Genomic DNA, 18,562 nt, shown 5'->3' with positions numbered 1-18,562 from the left:
CTCTTCCATCACCCGTCTGGTTTACTCGTCTGCTTAGAGCTCACTCACTTCATTGGCCTCTCTGACTTATTTCCACAACTCATCAAGACCATCTATTTCTTTACAACTGTCAGGTATAGCTGTGTGAAATCCCTCAAAAGAGTTATCCATGGTATTCAACACTATCCTTGGTTCTAATGTTGTGTTCTTGAGCTTTGGTCCGTGCTTGTGACTGGAATCTAGCTTTTTTCGTTCCTTGTTTGGTGGGATTACTAGTGTAGGTGGGACAAGGATCACACCCTCAAGTTTTCCAGCTTGTGGTTCTAGTAAATCTTGGGCTGCTCGAATCATTTTCTTGCACATTTCAAGCTTGTCCTATTCTAGTTCTACATATCGATATGTCATCCATCTCCGTCCTTGGGTTTGGTTGTTTTCAAGGCGTGTTTCATAGGCTTTTAGGAGGGCTTCTAATGACTCATTAACCTTTTCTATCAATACTAATCCTCCTCAACTAGCATTTCTTGGTTTCTCATTTGTGGATGGTTCTTTTGGAAAGTGAGTCGTCTTTGTAAGAGAAGGTACAACCCTTTCCTCATGTTGTCTTATCTTCTCTTCAGCTTGTGTAAGCTTCTCAGCTAGGGATTTCTACTCTCGTTCTCTGTACGTGCTTTCATCCTAGCTTTTCTAGCTTTCCAGCTATTTTGTTTGCTCTTGGTTTTCTGACTAGCTGCATTTGTCTTTTGTTCACCCATCTCTAGACTCGCATCGGTTTTTGTTTTCTCTATCTCTGGCTTCTTATCAGCTTCCTTTTGAGCTTGCGCTCTCGTAATGAAAGGGCGGTGGTAATGCGTGTGCTAGTCTCCACCCAACCATGCTATCTTATAGCCTCCCCCTAGCGTACACACTATTCGGCCGTGCCGGTGGCCTTGCCCATAGGAACCATGTCCTTACATTACCCCCCCTTGGAGAATTGTTTTCGTCCTCAAAAAAGAACATAGAAAAATGTTTCTTAAGTGCGGAGACATTCTCCCATGTAGAACCTTCTTCAGGTCTATCTAGCCATTTTACCAACACCTGTTGTCTGACATGATGTCTGGTGCGAAGCTCATGAGAATCCAAAATATTTTTGGGCTCATGAGGAATGTTTGGTGGTTTGATAAGGTCAACTAACACACATGTGTCAATGACGTTATCATTCTGTCCTAGCTGTTTTCGTAAATGGCTAACATGAAAAACAAGATGAACTCGTGAGTGCTTTGGAAGAGCTAACTTATAGGCCACTTGACCTATACGTTTGAGAATGGTAAACAGTACACAATAGCATGGTGAAAGTTAGCAACTTTTCCCGTCTTTAGACTTTCTGAATGATCCGGAACTTTCAGGAAAACCTTGTCTCCTTCTTTGAAAGTAGCAAGGCTAGATATTTTTGGGCTCATGAGGAATGTTTGGTGGTTTGATAAGGTCAACTAACACACATGTGTCAATGACGTTATCATTCTGTCCTAGCTGTTTTCGTAAATGGCTAACATGAAAAACAAGATGAACTCGTGAGTGCTTTGGAAGAGCTAACTTATAGGCCACTTGACCTATACGTTTGAGAATGGTAAACAGTACACAATAGCATGGTGAAAGTTAGCAACTTTTCCCGTCTTTAGACTTTCTGAATGATCCGGAACTTTCAGGAAAACCTTGTCTCCTTCTTTGAAAGTAGCAAGACGACGATGCTCATCTGGGTACTTCTTATATCGATCTTGAGCTTGCTTAACATTTTTTTGAGCAACTCGAAGCATGTCAAAATGGTCTTGGAGAAAATCCTTCGCTTGCTATATCGTCTCCTTAGCCAACCCCACCGTAACGAGTGATCTAGGTTGAGATCCATACGAAAGCATAAATGGACTAAACCTTGTAGTCACATGCTTTGAACTATCATAAGCAAACTCCAATATATGTAAGTAGTCTTCCCAATTGGTTTGCTTCTTGCTAACATACACTTGTAGCATATCCTCTAGCACTTGATTAACTCTTTCTGTTTGACCATCCATTTTTGGATGATCAGCCGTACTTAGATTAAGTTTAGTTTCCAAATTTTGGAACACAGCTCTCCAGAAGTGATTATCGAACTTTCGATCTCTTCACTAATGATACTAGCTGGAAGACCGTAGAGTTTATATATATGCTCTACAAATAGCCGTGCTAATTCCTGTGTCTTAATCGTAGTCTTAGTTGGAATGAATCGACCCATCTTTGTGAGACGGTCTACAATTACCCAAATGGCATCATGGCCACAATTTGTAGTTGGTAGTCCTACTACAAAATCCATAGAGATACTCTCCCACTTATGTTGTGGAATCTTTAAAGGATGTAAAAGGCCACCTACCTTGAGACTCTCTGCCTTATTAACTTGGCACTGTTGGTAGTTTAGTAGGTACTCTTGAACATCATGATGTAAGCCCAGCCAATAAAATTGCCACCTAACTAAGGCATATGTCTTATGAATACCTGGATGACCAGCAGTTGGACTATCGTGACACTCAAATAAGATTTGGCGCCTAGTGTCTAAGTCCTTTGGCACACATACTCTACCTTTGTGGTGTAAGTAGCCATCATCAATGGAAAAATTCTTCCATCGCTTAAGCTCTTCCTGAGTAGGGGTGGAGCTATGTGTGTTGGAGTTTTTATTTGCGCGTGCAGAGACATGTTAATATGGTTGTTCAGAGACATGTGAGTGTGAGGGATCCCTTTTTAAACTGCACTCCACACATTAGCATATGATTGATCTTGTGCACATTTGCCACGTAATGACTGTAAAAATCCACTCTTTAATTCTGTGAAAGTAAGTGAATTAATATGAGGCATCCAACTTAGTGCATCCGCTACTACATTATATTGCCCCTTTCGATATTTACAATCATAATCTTGAAGGATTTCTGCCCATCTAGCTTTACAGCCCTTCAAGTCTGTTTGAGTAGTAAACCATTTCATACTTGCATGGTCAAAAACTACTTCAAACTCGGCACCATAAAGATAGTGTCACCACTTTTGTAAAGCGTGAATTATGGCATAGATCTCTCTCTCATAAACAAAATAATTATTTTGAGCTCTATCTAACTTTTTACTTTCGAAGGCTATATGTCTTTCCTCCTGGAGAAGTACCACACCAATGGCTTTATCACTAGCATCAGTCTCTACCACAAATAGCTTAAGTGGGTCGACGATTGCTAGGATGGGAGCAGTGGCTATAGCTACCTTGAGCTGTTCAAAACTGCGTTTTTGGGCTTCTTCCCAAGAAAAGGTCTTACCTTTTTATTTAAGTTGATCTGTCATAAGAACAACAATTTTGGCATAATCACGGATATACTATCGATAAAATCCAGCCATGCCTAAAAATATTTGAAGCTCCTCAACCATGTTGGGATATGGCCATCGACGAATGGCAACAACCTTATCAGTGTCCATCTTGATGCCAGAATAAGAGATCACATGACCGAGGTAATGTATCTTTTTTATAAAGAAATCGCACTTGCTTTGCTTAGCATACAACATGTGAGCTCGTAGTTGTTCAAACATAATCGTAAGTGTTCTATGTGTTCATCTTTAGTCTTACTGTAAATGAGAATGTCATCAAGGAAAACCACAACAAATTTTCCAAAATAGGGACATAAGACACTATCCATGAGTGTCATGAATGTAGCTGGAGCATTGGTTAGACCAAAAAGCATAACTAAAAATTCAAAATGTCCAAACCGTGTTCTAAAAGGCAGTTTTGGAGATACCTTGCAGTAGGATACGTACCTAGTGGTATCCTGAACGAAGATCTATCTTTGTATTGTATCTTGCCCCATGGAGTTGATCAAACAACTCATCCACTCAAGGTAGATGATACTTGTTCTTGATGGTTATCGCATTTAATCCACGATAATCTACGCACATGCGCATAGTACCATCTTTCTTTTTTACCAATAGAATTGGTGATGCCCAAGGCGAAGTGCTAGGTCTAATGAAACCACGAGCGAGGTAGTCAACCAGCTGACTCTCAACCTCATTGGCTTCTTTATCACTCATATGATAAGGTGGTTTACTCACCAGTTTAGTGTCTAGCAAGAAATCTATGCCATGTTGCACATCATGTGTAGGGGGTAAACCTGGTGCTAAATCACTTGAGAACACATCACTATACTCTGTGAGTAAGTGAGTCAACTTTTTCCATGCAAAAGGAGAAAGTAAACTAGAGTTATGTTGGGATGGAGAATCTTGTAATTCCTGTAATGTTTGTTTTATAACAGTTGCACGTTGCTCTATAGAATTAAAATTGAGAGCACTTTGCTCGTTAGATTTGTTAACATTTTGTTTATCAGTAGAATTCATTGCACTTTGCATACCATTACTAGAATTCACCGCACTTTGCTCTTGAGAATTCACAAGACTTGAAGACAAGCAGTAACACAAAAAGACTTCATCTATTAAGTCTGGTTTCTACAAAATAGAAAGCTCGTTTGTACATATAAGAGGTGCAGATGGTATATTTTTCTCACCAAGCAAAAGCACATGTTTACCATTGGCCATAAAGGATAAGGAGTTGTGTTCATAACTAGTGTGCAATGTGTTTCCTAAAACATGGAGCCACTCTCATCCTAAAACCATATCAACAGGGTCCATGTTCATAACTTGGAAGTCAAGGGTCATCGTATGATCTTGAACAATAAGCTCAACCCCTTGAACTACCATGTCCCATACTTCTTTATCATTCCTAGACATCTGCTCCACCACATACTTGTGAGAGCAGGGAGTCTGTGTAAGCTTCAATTTCTTGACTAGCTTATAGTTCAAGAAGTTATGAGTTGCACCATCATCCACTAAAATACAAACACGTTGTCCATTAATAGTGCCATGCATGCAAATCAAATCATGGGGGCCAAAGGTGGGCTACCACATTGAAGCAGGCACACAACACTTGTGCTTTTGTTCCATTTGAAGAACCTCTACATCACAATATTTAGGAGATGAATCTAATGTGAGGTGTTGTACCGTGTGCATGGCCTTTTCTTTGCCTTGCAAAAGAGGACAATCTTTCGTGTTATGTTGTTCTGAAAGACATCTAAAACACAAATTGTGTTTCTTTGCACGCTCAAAATCAGCAGTGCTGAGAGACCCACGTGGAGTATCTTGTGATTGCTTAGGCTTCTTAGCCTCTTGTGGGCGTGGAGAGGTGGATTCTCTTATTCCTCTTGGAACATGTGGGAGATCTACCTTGCCATTGGCTCTTAGCCACATTTCTCTTAGCAAAATTTTTCTTAGTGTAGGGAACATTTCCTTTCCTCTCTTGGTCATCATCATATCTTTGGGCATGACTGATGGCTTCTTCCAAAGTTTTCGGATGTTGGGTCTTCACATGAAGACGATAGTCTTTGTCAAGACCCCTATTAAAACCCCATATCTTTTGGAATTCATCTAGACCTTCTAGTTTTAATATGATATCCCTTCGAAAGGTATTGTGTGAGAGAGAGGCCAGACATACGGCATGCATCCCATGCTAACCAATTCTTATCTTCTTTATTGGAGTCCAAAAATTATTTGGAGAAAGAAGCTTGAAACGCAGCCCAAGATGGAGGATGAGGATCTATTGGAAATGTCATCCACCACTTATAGGCCTTGCCTTTAAGAGATAGACCTGTTTCCACAGTCGTCTTTATATCTGGGGTGTGTCTCAATCTATGAATATCACTCCATTTGTGTAAGAATGTATTGACCGCATCCTTGTTACGATGACACTCTTCCTCGTGAAACTCAGTAATGGTGATATTCTTAAGTAATGCATTGCTACCTTCTGCATCTTTTGCAACACTTCTCTTTTGGACTCCTTGAGTTGTGAGAGCTTGGTTCCCTTGAACCATGCCACTTGTGGCTCCTTGAGTTGTCTCCTTGAGTTGTCTCCTTGAGTTGCTTTCAAGTACGCTTTGGTGATGTTCCAAAGTCTTGAAAGAAGCCATATCTACAAGCCCATGATCTCCTAGATCATCATCATCATGCATAATAGTGTCACCAGCATCCATGGTGCCCTGATTTTGATCTACGTGCTCAAAATCAAATGTGTGTGTAGGTGGGATATCCTCACTGGCCATGGTAAACACACACTAATGCAAAGAGGGGGAAAAAAATGGACAATTTGTACTTGAGAAATTGAAGTCTTTGTGTTTTGTATGCTCCGCAATTTGTGTTGCATGCAAACCTCACCCTTCACTTGTTTGTTCGTTGTAAGAACACCTTTGTTGATTCTTCACAAAAACCCATCGTTTTTGTGAAGGCTTTTGTTCACTTTGAAGCTACCTCCTTGAGGAAAAAGAATTTTTGGAGGGAAACTTGCCTTCCTCCAAGAAGTGAAAAGGAAGGGTGAAGCTACTTCCTTGAAGTTTGAAGCTTTCCCTTTCGTTCTAGTTTTCCTCTCAACACAAGTAGTCTATCTTTCCTTGTTATACACAACAAGGGTCAATAGATTTGTGGTAAAGTGTTAGCCTCTTACCCTCATGGGGTGGGTTCAACCCTCCTTCCTGCAAGGGTTAATCTTGCCTTCCTGCGTGCAGTGCCAATGGAAGCCTTCGAAGCCTCTGTGCCGTCGAGTTGCCGGTCAAGTTTGCCTTGGTCATCTGCCTTGGTCGCCCACTGTGGAGGGCGTAGATGGGGCTGTCGTTGTCTATCCACACGCTACACACAGGAATGCATGACTGTATTATTTTGTTGCACATCGAAGACATCGCTGTATGTGGAACATGGAAGAGAAGTAGAGTGTCGCATGCACATGCAACCCGCTTTTTGCCTCCTCCCAAAAATAGCTCTAATACCAGTGAAAGGGTGGTGGTAATGCGTGTGCTAGTCTCTAACCAACCGTGCTATCTTATAGCCTCCCCCTAGCGTACACATTGTCCGGATGTGCCGGTGGCCTTGCCCATAGGACCCATGTCCTTACACGTAACTACTTGAACTGGTACAACGTTTTCATTTTTTGAGGTACTGGGTAGCTAAACAATTCTTGAGACATTTTTTGTGATCTTTTTGACTTAGTTTGGGTTTTTTGGATAGTTGGGTATCAAGTGAATGACAACACATTCAAGACAATAAGCATTTACTTGTGTGATCTCCATCTGAGGACATTGTTTGACAAAGTGGTTGTCATGGCTTTTGCGACAATCTTCCTCTGGTTGAGGAGCTTCTTCTTGCAGCTCCTCCTAGCCATAAACATGCTTTGATTTTGCTAGGTCTCTATTAGCAATGAACCACAATGTCCTGTCGTCCATATCATACCTTCTTTCTTCAGGTGAAAATGCAAGAGGTGGAGGTTGTACCCGCCTCACCATTCCATTTGTTTCTCTCATATTCTATCACTTTGAAGGGCAGTACCCATTTTGGTTGCTATAATACATTGTAGATGGTACTAGCGCTTGTTTATTAGATACTTCCATCATATTCATATATCTCATGTCTATAGGCATTCTAGCACCTAACTGTAGAGGTTGTTGTCCTAAGACATGTTGTGGCCTTGCAACTCCTACTAGTCCCTGTGCATTCCCCATAGTGTATCTAGGTGGAGGAGGTGCTACTGGATTAGGTTGTACATACCTCTCCCTAGCATATTTCATACCATAGTAACACTCTTCTCTCATATGGTTTGTCCATTTTCTCTCAATTTCACACCACACAGGTTCTTGGAGGTCAAATTTGACTAGAGGAGCAAGTCTCTAAGCTAATCCTTCTATAAGCTTCATTTGCTAACTAGAACCTGTGGCTTTAATGTGGGTTTGATTCTTGATGAATCACTCCTCTGAGAAGATGTGTCACTCTCTTTCTCAGTATCATATCTTCTCAAGGTTCTGCTCTAATTTGGATAGGAGTAAGTTATAGGGGGTGGTGATGGTACATATGGTCCTGTTGTGGCTGTAATTCCACCTCTATATAAGTCATGTTCTATGGTTGCATCTGGGTAAAACCATGGGCCATTAGCCAGATTCACTTGAGGAGGCATGTATGCCATCTCTGTGATCATTTCATCTCTCATTATTGCTCTAAAAGGGAATCCAAGTGGCTCTCTTTTTGTCATTCTCATATTTGATGGAGGTATGTGTGGTATTTCATTGACCAAACATCCACCTCTTTCTAGTGCATTGTGTGGGCTTGTGTCAAAATTTGGATAGATTGGCATTTCAGCACTTCTAGCTTGGCTTGCCATACCTTTTGGTCATATCTACCAAAGGATTGGTAGAATGGCTTTCCATCCTGACGATCTTAGCTTTCTTAATGTCAGGCCCACTCTCTACTTTGATGGTCCTTAACAAGCACATTTTCCTTAGTGCAACTTATCCCTTTTTGCTCTTGATCAAGTCTTTCAGAAGTCAAGAATTTGTGACTCTTTTGGTCTCTGAAAACTAGTTCGGGTACCCTTAAAGTTTGGATTTAGGAAACCTAGGAAAATTCAGCTTTAAAACTAGAACCTGCAAAGTGTGTCCTATTGCCTGCAAGCTTTTGTCCTGGCTATACCTGACTCAGTTTGGAGTTTTCTATCAAAAGTTAGAGCAGTTTTGATGAACTGCACTTGAAATAACACTCTAAATAGTTTTAGGACCAAGGATTTTTTCTTGTATCTTTACCAAATGTGACCCAAATTTGTTGAAACTTGGTCACTAGGCTTCTTTTATGCTGGCAAAAACTTTTGTGAGCTCAGATATAACTTTTGACCTCTACTTTGGCACTTGAGACATTATACGCGTATAATGTCTATGTGCTTAGAATTTGTCAAAATTTGGTATGTGAGCTCTCCTTGATGTCCTCTACCCACTGCAAGTTTGAGTTCGTGAATTTAACCTTTATTTTGACACTTGACACATTATATGCGTATAATGTCTTTTGTGGTAGAATGAGGTGACTTTTGTTCCACTGATTCCTTATCACTCAAGCAACTCTCAGCTAGTTTCAGAATTCAATTTGGACATTTTTTGAGCAAGTTAAGACCAATACAAGCTTGGATCTACAGTTTTCTGTCTTTTGATTCTTGCAAGCCCAAATTAGCTCCAAATTCTATGAAACTTTGGCTAGGGACTTCTTTTATGTTGTAGGACACTAGGGTATACTCAAATGTCTGGCCACTAAGACATTACACGCATATAAAGTCTTTTTGCTTAAAATGACATGAAATTTTGCAAACTAGCTTAAAACATCATTTCCCAACCCCCTATGTGGTCAAAAGTGAATATTTGATTTTCAAGTCTGGCCTTGAGATATTATACGCGTCTAAAGTCTATGTGCTCAGGTTTTGACAAAATATGGTTTGTGAGCTTGTCTTGTGGTGCCTAACACCCTAGCATGCTTAGATTTCAATTTTGGTCTCTAAAAGTGCCCTTTAGACATCATACGCATATAATGTTTTACTAGTCAGAATTAGGTGAATCTCACTCCAGAGGTTCCTCACAACACTAGCAACTCACAACAAGTTTCAGAATTCAATTTGGACATTTTTTGTGCTAGATATGGCCAATACAAGCATTCACTTGCCTAGATGCATCTTATGGTCTTTGAAAGATCAAAATTGCTTCAAATTGGATGAAATTTGGCCCATATGCTTCCTAAATGCTGTAGATCACAAGGGTACACTCAGATGTAACTTTTGACTTCAGATCTGGCCTTGACACATTATATGCGTATTATGTCTTTTTGCTCAAATTTTAGTTATGTTTCTACCAGGAGGGCCCCTTAGTGTGTACAATAGGAATATGTGCTCACAACAAATTTTGGATGTCAAAATTGCTTAAAATCACCACTCTTCATAAGGAAATCCCCTGAAAGAGTAAATTACCCTTAACTCTCAATCTATAAGCCCAATTGAACTGAGATTTGGTGTATGTGCTCCACACAACATACAGAAGATGGGTATACTGCCAAAAGTTCAAAATTGTTGTCAGAATCACCCCTCAGACATCATATGCATATGATGTTTGCTGATGAACTTTTGGACAAAATTCATCCACACGCATCCCCCATTGCTTCAATGGAGGTGTCCCATGGATGGCAAATGATGCAAAAGGGCCAAAATGGGATTCATCAAAGTTGGGGCTAATTTGAAACTTACATCGATCGAGACAAAACTTTAAACTCCCAAGAGACTTGCTGTATCTCTTAAGGTCTTGTTTGATTAAAGATTAAAATGAGCTAGGAAGTAAGAGATTATAACTCAAAGAACTAAGTCTAAATTTAAACTAAGATTAAAAATTTATCGAGAAGATTTGACGTGGATAGCCCTATCATAACATAGAAAATTTAAGTGTGAACTTTGTCATATATGCTTGGAAAAGTCTAGCGCAGGTGTTTACTTGTGGGATACAACGGGGGATGGTCCTTTTTGGCTAGGACTGATAACTGTTGGTCTATGTTTCAAGCTCGGGTTCATACAGTACCCTAGAAATGCGATGGAATGGGAGTGAGTCCCGACCGGGTGATAGGGACCCGCAGATGCGTCTGGAAATTGGCCTCGTCTAGGAAGGCCTAATGCCGAAGGGAAAAGGAGGAGGAAAAATGGATTCATGAAGGGACCAGGATAAGGGAGGAGCATGTGATTTAATTAAGGAACTCTTTTAATTGTTTGGTAAAAAGGAACGTTGGAAAGACTAGGAACCTAAGTGGTCTATTTCGCAATTGTCTTCATTAGTTGGACCTTTTCTCTGCTTCTTGGATTATTGATGTTAAAAAAATATAGAGTATGTTATTTTTGTAAGCCTTTCCCACATAAAGTAAAGAAAAATAAGAATTGAAAATTATGTCAAGCTGTCACCTCTCCACGTGCCGGAGGAGTTAGGATACCCGAGTCTTGGGATGAGGATAGGAATACGCCTAGAGGATTATTATGGGATTATTTTAGGAGGTTTTTTCCCCGTGCATTATATATAGGCCCATCATTCTAGGCTATCTATCTCTCCATTGCACACTAAGTAATACACTCTCTGTTGTGTTCCTTGACCTTCCTTTGTCTTCTTCAAGAGTTGTGTGTTTTCGTGCAACCCTAATTCCAATATTCATGAGTTAAAGGTCAGTGGTGATACTTTCATCACCAATCTTAACAGGCTTGGAATAGGGTATAAATGGTTTTTTATAGTTCATCAACATGGTAAAGGAGGTGTAGCTATTTCCATATCAAAAAAATATAACCCTATGGTGAACACTACTTTCATCAACATGGTAAAGGATGTGTAGCTATTGCCATATCAAAAATAATATAATCCTATGGTGAACACTACTTTCAAAGCTAGCAATAGTAGTTGGGTCGCCATCTCCTTAAGCAACCCCTTTTACGACATTGTAGCCTTTATTTATGCTCCTAATTCTTTAACAAAAAGGAGTATTGCTTTGAAAGAGATTTCTAGATGCCTAACCATTACATGATTGCAGGATATTTTAACATGTTTGAAGACATTTTAGATAGACTGAATAACTAAGGACAAGTGATCAATAGAAGAGAGAACACTTCTTGCGAATTGTTGCTACATAGACACAATCAATCTGTTGGACATCTCTCAAAATACTAGTTTCACCCCGACCAACAAGTAACAAGGTGAGTGCTTCAGAGCTGCTAGACTTGATAGGGTTTATATGAATGAAAATCTTCTTCAAGATTTTTGGCAGGTTGATTGTAGTAAAAAAAATACTTTACTGTTATCAGATCATTCTCCTATCCTTTTTGAGCTGCATAAAAAGGAGGAATGCATACACAAAGCTAGGTGGCCTCACATGACTAGGCTCTCTTGACCATCAAGATAGTCAGACAAAAAATGAAAGAATCTTTTGATAAAGGTTTTTCCTTCCATTCTTCCCCCATTAAGGCTTCAGACACTAGTGTTAAGGAATCTCAATCCCTCCTTTTAGATTTCAAGAAGAAGGCTAGGGTCATAAGGACTAAAAGAAGAATGATGATATCTTAGGGGATTTTTTATTTAGAGTCCACTAATCCCAAGGAGAGTCCTCCTTCCCTTGCCCTTTTAGAATTAGAAAAACAAATCCAACACGATGAATTTTTCCATCTCCATTGAATCACACCTAGGTCTCAAGGAGCCCAAAGATTGTATTGTATCAAGTCTCTCTTTATGGGAGAATCTGTAATACAAAAGCCTATTACAATGGGGATCGGCTCCACAAAAATCCATTCTTCAATTGTTGTCAAGTTCTCTAATTCTCTCTCTTACAAAAGTATTGTTCATGCCAAGTTAATTAATTATAATGGTTATGTTGCTACAGCTAATTAAGTTCACCCTCTATGTTCTCAAAGTAGCCTCATAAAAATGCTCACTATACTTCTCTTAATTCTGTTATTCTCAATGTTCATAGGCTATTTCCATGTATCAAAGCTATTGTTTTCTCTTTTCTTGCTTAAGAAGAGAGGTCCTTAAGCTGTCTATGAAAGGTTGGACTTGTTCATTGCAATAGGGCGAGTGGGACAGGGATCTATTATCTTGGTTTTTCAAAGGACTTAGTTTGAGGTACACCGTTGGGAACTATAGTCTTAATAATTGAGTCTCTCAGGGTTTGCCTTTGGCTTAAACATTATTGAGCTGCCATCCATAGAAGCGGTCATCGCATGATGAAGTTGTGCTTGTTGATGAAGCAATGTCATCTTAAAAAACTTGGACAATTGATGATAAAAATCTCCATTTACACTTGAGTTGTTTTGCTGATTGTTTTGGATTTCCAAAATATTGAAGAAAAATGGTAATATTGACATATATGTAGAGATATAGGGAGTGCATAGGAGTTTACAAATTTGGAGAATGAAGGCTATGGAGGTGTGAGAGAGGGAGCATGGAATGGAAATTTGCAGGTTTGATGGAGGGATAAAGAGAAGGGGAATGTGTGTGTGTGTGTGTGTGTGTGTGTGTGTGTGTGTGTGTGTGTAAATGAGGAAGTGTGAAAAGAAGTGAGCAAAGATTAGGAAGACTTTTGTGTGCATTATGTGGATCAGTTGGGTCCACCAAAAAAATTATATCTCCTAGCCATGAGCTCAAAACATTGTGAGAAAAAGTAAAAAAAAAATCTCAATTTATGGGCCATACAGCTATATGTACTAAATTCAATGCATTTCTGCTTACATGCTTGTCACGAGGAAATGATGCTTTTGCCTCCTTTCCAAACTGGCAAGCCTCACAAATTTTCTACATTTTAATGACTTTAAAGGTTGAAAAACTTGTAACCATCTCTTTAGGGGCTCTTTAGTTTGCATCATCTTCAGCCTTTGCAAGTTTACATGACCAATGCATTTGTACCAAACCTCAATATCTGCAACAGCTCATGCACCTTGTGCAAACATGGCAACATTCACCATGGGCATACTTACATTCAAAATAAACATTCTACCCACTTTCTTTCTTTGTGCAACCAGCTTTCCATTTTTTATGCTCTTTGACAAAGATACCATCATAGTTAAACCTAACCTACAAATCTTGTTGAACCATTTGTCCAATAGAAACTAGTTGTTTTGTGATACTAGGTATATGCAATACATCAGCTAAGTACTTTGCTTCACCATCTTTCATAGACAATGGTACATTTCTTGTATAAATAATGGGATATCTAGTATCATCCCCAATCTCTACAAAGCCATGTTTTTAAAAGCTTGTATTTCCTTGAATCACTCACCATGACTAGTTATGTGATTAGATGCACCCAAATTTGCGTATTAGAGACATTATCACTATATTATGCCACCTTTAGACATAGTACTTAATATATACTACACAACAAATAGTCTCTCAGTATCATATACATTCCTAGTAGTGGCTATGAGACCAATTTTCCTAGATGTGAATAATCCTTGGAGGTGTTTTACTATAAGTCAAGAGCATTGATCCACTAGTCAAAGAACATGTCTTTTTGGGTTGGTCATTCTCCTACACCTAAGTGGTTGCCTGGAGGGGCTCAACATGGGCTACGAATTTGGTTTAGACTTCTCACATGAGAAGAAGACGACTACTCTCCTCCTTTCCATGAGAGAAAGCTGCTACATTAAAGCTTGGCACGGTCATCTCTTGTTGGCAGGGTTGTTGTGGCCAACCAAATGCACTTGGCCATGATGTGGTACATCACTTATCAGCCAGCTAAAGAGGTTGATCAAGAACTCTCTTTGGATAAGGAGAGATATGCAGTCGGCTCAGGTCAAAGTCTCTTGGCAGGTCATCACCATACCTTGCTCTCAAGCAGGAGGGTTGGGTATCATCGATCGAACACGACAGAGTAGAGCCCTCCTTGGGAAGTTCATTATTAGAGGTCTTATTCCAGGTGAGAGTCCTCAAAATGAGCTTTTGCTGCACCGTATCAGAAGTTGAGTCACATAGACGGGTGGCCATTGGAGCCCATCCACTCACTAGATTTTCACAAATCTTAGATGCGCAGACCATAGAGAATCATCAAAATGCGAATAACAAACACAGAGCACAAAGAGGTTGTCACAGATTCCATCAGAGCTACCACCCCCAAAGCCCCCGCAAGATGTCCAAATACAATATGACAACTAAAACAAGGTTATGTGCTTTTACAGGGAGCCCATACCCAATACAATAGACAATCCATAGTTAGTTGGAAACTGAAACAGTCGGAGAAGAAACAACATGGGGGGAGTCAACACTCCATCACCATACGTAGAGACTTTATCAAGCACAGAGCACCCAGTAGGAGTCAGATCGGGCAACGAACATAGCAACAATAGAGACAATCACAAGCTTTTGTGGCAAGCCAAGTCCACATAGCCGCCAAAAGTGAGACAAAAGTGCTACCTTTAGCCAGCGCGAGGAACAAGTCACAAGGGGGGTCAAGCCCCAACATCCTACAATACTGCTTTGACGCCTTCCCCTGCCGCCCATATTCTGCAAGTGGGAGATGCCTCCCTCCCATCTCCCTTTGGGATGCAATGGAGTCCTATTCTATGCCGACATTGTTCAACAAGATGGTAGTGAGGGGCAAAAGGCCCTTCTTGGTGGTTTCGAGCAGGGCCGAAACGACCGGAGGTTCCCACTCCCCGTCTCATAGGCAGAGCCCACCCAATTGATTTTGAACTGCAGCAGGACTTTGCAACTTCGTGCCGCAAAGACCCCCATGAGCCTCCCCACTCCAGATCCCTTGCAGTAGGCAGCAAATGAGCATCATGCAACCACACACCCGCGCGCAAACTTTAGCCACTTTCTACTTTAGCCTGTCTATGCACTTCAAAATAAAAACAATATGTAGGTCCACTTTCTACTTTAAGCTCTTCTTTTCAAAGAAAAAACAAGCTCAAGCGAACTAGTCTTGCTTGGTGGGCCTCGCTATATAACATCTATAGAATAATCATGTAGCGAACGCCAATTGAGATCAAATCCAGCTTATTAAACTTAGGGTATAGATTCTAGAAGCCACTACTGAAGGACATTTATGTTACCCGCGTTAGTCTTCATTTTAACTTTTGTAATGTCAGTTTGATTGTACAACTGATTCAAAGCAAGGTTGTTATAGTGTTGGACATTTCATCTTGTGAGTACATATTAATTATCATAGTAGAGTTGTTAATGTAGTCATGCACATGCGTCTTATCTATAATACATGCACCCATGATACAAACAAGAAAATAGATAAAGCATGGATGAACTGCAATAATAAATGAGGTGCTTTACTGACCTTCAATGTTGTACTGCTGCTTTTCGATTGTCCAATCTATAGGCCGATATTTGAGTGAAGCTACAAAAAAGCAACGTGAATAGTTAAACATAATTTTCTTGCAATGAAACATCACAGATTGAAAGTGCAAAGTATGTAGTGCACGTCATACAGAAGTGCCATACAAAAGTATGGTGGAGAGCTGACACTGTGGTCTCTCCAAAACATTATAAGAAATGGAAGCCGTGCCCTGCCTCGTAGCGTTTATTAGTTGTGCCAAGAAAACGCATGCGCATGGGAAATTGAATGCAGATAACGAACCTTGCAATGTTGTCGAGCTGAAGTTGCGCTTGTGCAATTGGAACATGCAGTGTTGTGAATGTATTTCTTGCTTGTTAAAAATCCCCCAACTGCTCGTTTGTTTTTCCCTACAGTTTGCTCTTGCTCTTATTAAGGATACCCCATATCTAGCCACCAGTGCCCCGGCTGCAAATCTTGTTGCTCAACGACCTCCTTTGCTGAAGCACTGCTCCCCCATTAATTTCTCTACACTACTCGTTAGTGGCTCCCTATTCTTTGTAGTTGCACGCTCTGTTTAGCTTCTCTTGTCTCGTTCTTACCTGCTCTTCAACTAGCACTGCTCGTTGCCTCTTTATAACATTACAGCTCTCCTTAGAACAATAAATTCTTTGTTGTTTTGTTTTGTAGATCCCAACCACCTGCTTGTGCACCTTCTGTGAAATCTTGTTCATTTTTCCTCTTTACGTTGGTTTATGACCTTAACCATGTGACACCAACTTCCCAAGTCTTCTTCATGCCCTCAACCTACAACTACCCACCCATCAACTCTTCTGCACTTAAAGAGAGATCCATCCAAAAGCGGATGGCAGTTCAGTGAGCAGTGCAGAAGTGCCATTGTGACAGCGAGTTCATGATGCAGAACCCATTGCATCGAGAAGGTAAAATAAGCGTTCTAGGCCTCTTGAACGGTTTACTGAGGACCTTGCAAACCCTGGTTACTTGTTATATTTTGCAGATCATGAACCTTAAAGGTACTTGGGGTGCTTGCCGACATGATGAGCACTCTCAACGATCAGATATTTGGTGCGATTAAGGCATGGTAGAGATCTATTCTAGTGCTACTGAGACAAAAGATATTAGATTTCAATCGATGATCAGTGGGCATAATTAGGAGTCGAGTCACCAAACTTGTACTTGCTTTTGAAACTGCGAACTCCCCGAGAACGCCTACAACCTGCACGCCTGTGGACTGCGCGAACGGACGCCTATGGTGCCTGCGAACTGCGCGAACCGTTGCAAGTCCTGTCTGCGAACTGGAGGCTGCGACGTTGTAGTGTCGTTTTACTTATTTTAGCTTTAAGCTTTTCACTTGTTTGCTAGCGTGAAAAGCTTCCAAAAGCTTCTGGCGAGAAGCTACCAAGTGGTGGCTTGTGCGATCAGATAGGGGGAGAAGAGCCTTTGGCTCACCAAGTAAAAAGCTATATTCTAAATCTTTCCTATTTCATCGCCCTTCTACATGCCTTGGCTTGCAACTCTCTGCAGACCTTCCAAAGGAGGACAAGCATTGACGTCGTCTTTCTTTGTGTGCGCCTATACGTAGGTGGTTGTCGGCGTGAAAATAAAGCGGTTTGGGAACGAGAACTTGAGAAGTACTTTTAATAGGAGACCGGTGAGTAGTTGCAGGAGGACGACAGAATCCTACTTTGCTCTCGAGTCGCGTCCAGCCTCCCCGTGTGTGAGAACGCCTTCCGCTGCAGAGCAACACTCTTCTTGCTGTGGCCTTCATGTTTTGACTCTACAATACACGAGCCAATTTGTATTTTATTCTCAAATGCGCTTGTGACACAGAGCTGCTTTTCAGTGCTAGTTATTGAGGCCATCGGATTCCGATCAAAGGCAATGGCCTAGATCATGCCAAGTGGCAGCTTGGTGGCAGCTTGTATGATCAAGAAATCAAAAGAAGACATTAGGCTCACCAAGTAACCAAGATCGTTGTGATCATTGTTGTACTCGCTTCGCATCAGGTGAAAATAGCTCTCTGGCCCTGCCCCTGTTGAGAATCAAGGCACTGCCAAGCACACAGCCCGTGTAATTCAATATGTAAGCATTGCCCTGAAGACCAAAGCATAGGTGATTTCATTCGGAGAGACGCTTTGACTTTGCATCTGCCAGAAACAGCCCAGAGCTTCCTGGCCATGCCCTGTACCACATATCTTGTAATCAATACATTCCAAGAGTTCACATCCTGCACAAGAAGCTCCTCAATTAGTTTTTGTGCTTTCTGAAGTACACCATATTTGGCATACATGGCGACCAAGGCCCTGACTAGCGATACCATCGTGAATTTTCTTGCCCATATCAGCGTCTTGCATAGTGTCACATGCCTTCAAGACGAAAGCATAGGTGATTGCATCTGGAGAGATTCACTCGCTTCACATTTGCTGAAAGTAGCCCAGGGATTCCTGGCCCTGCCACATTTGGCATACATGTTGACCAAGGTTGTGCCAAGCATACCATTTTTTTTTCAACAGCCCCTGACTAACAATATTGTCATGAGTTTTTTTGTCCATCGTAGCGTCTTCCAAATTGCCGCATGCCTTCAAGATGTAAGCATAGGTTATTGCATTTGGAGAGATGCACTCGCTTCGCATTAGCTGAAAACAGTCCATAGCTTCCTGGCCCGCTCCTGTTTAGCGTATCCAGCAATCAGTGCATTCTCGATATCAGCATCTTGCATAGTGCCAGAATGCAAGCATATGTATTTGTATCTAGAGAGATGCCATCTCTTTGCATCTGCTGAAAACAGCTCAGAGCTTGTTGGCCCTGTCCTTGTTGGGCATATCTTGCAATCAATGCGTTGCAAGAAACGACATTCCAGACGAAAAGCTCAATGGCACTCCAAGAGACGACA

Source organism: Adiantum capillus-veneris, chromosome 27 (assembly GCF_014529385.1).
Source record: "Adiantum capillus-veneris isolate H3 chromosome 27, ASM1452938v2, whole genome shotgun sequence".
Taxonomy (NCBI): Eukaryota; Viridiplantae; Streptophyta; class Polypodiopsida; order Polypodiales; family Pteridaceae; genus Adiantum; species Adiantum capillus-veneris.
Note: the sequence above shows the minus strand (reverse complement) of the source record.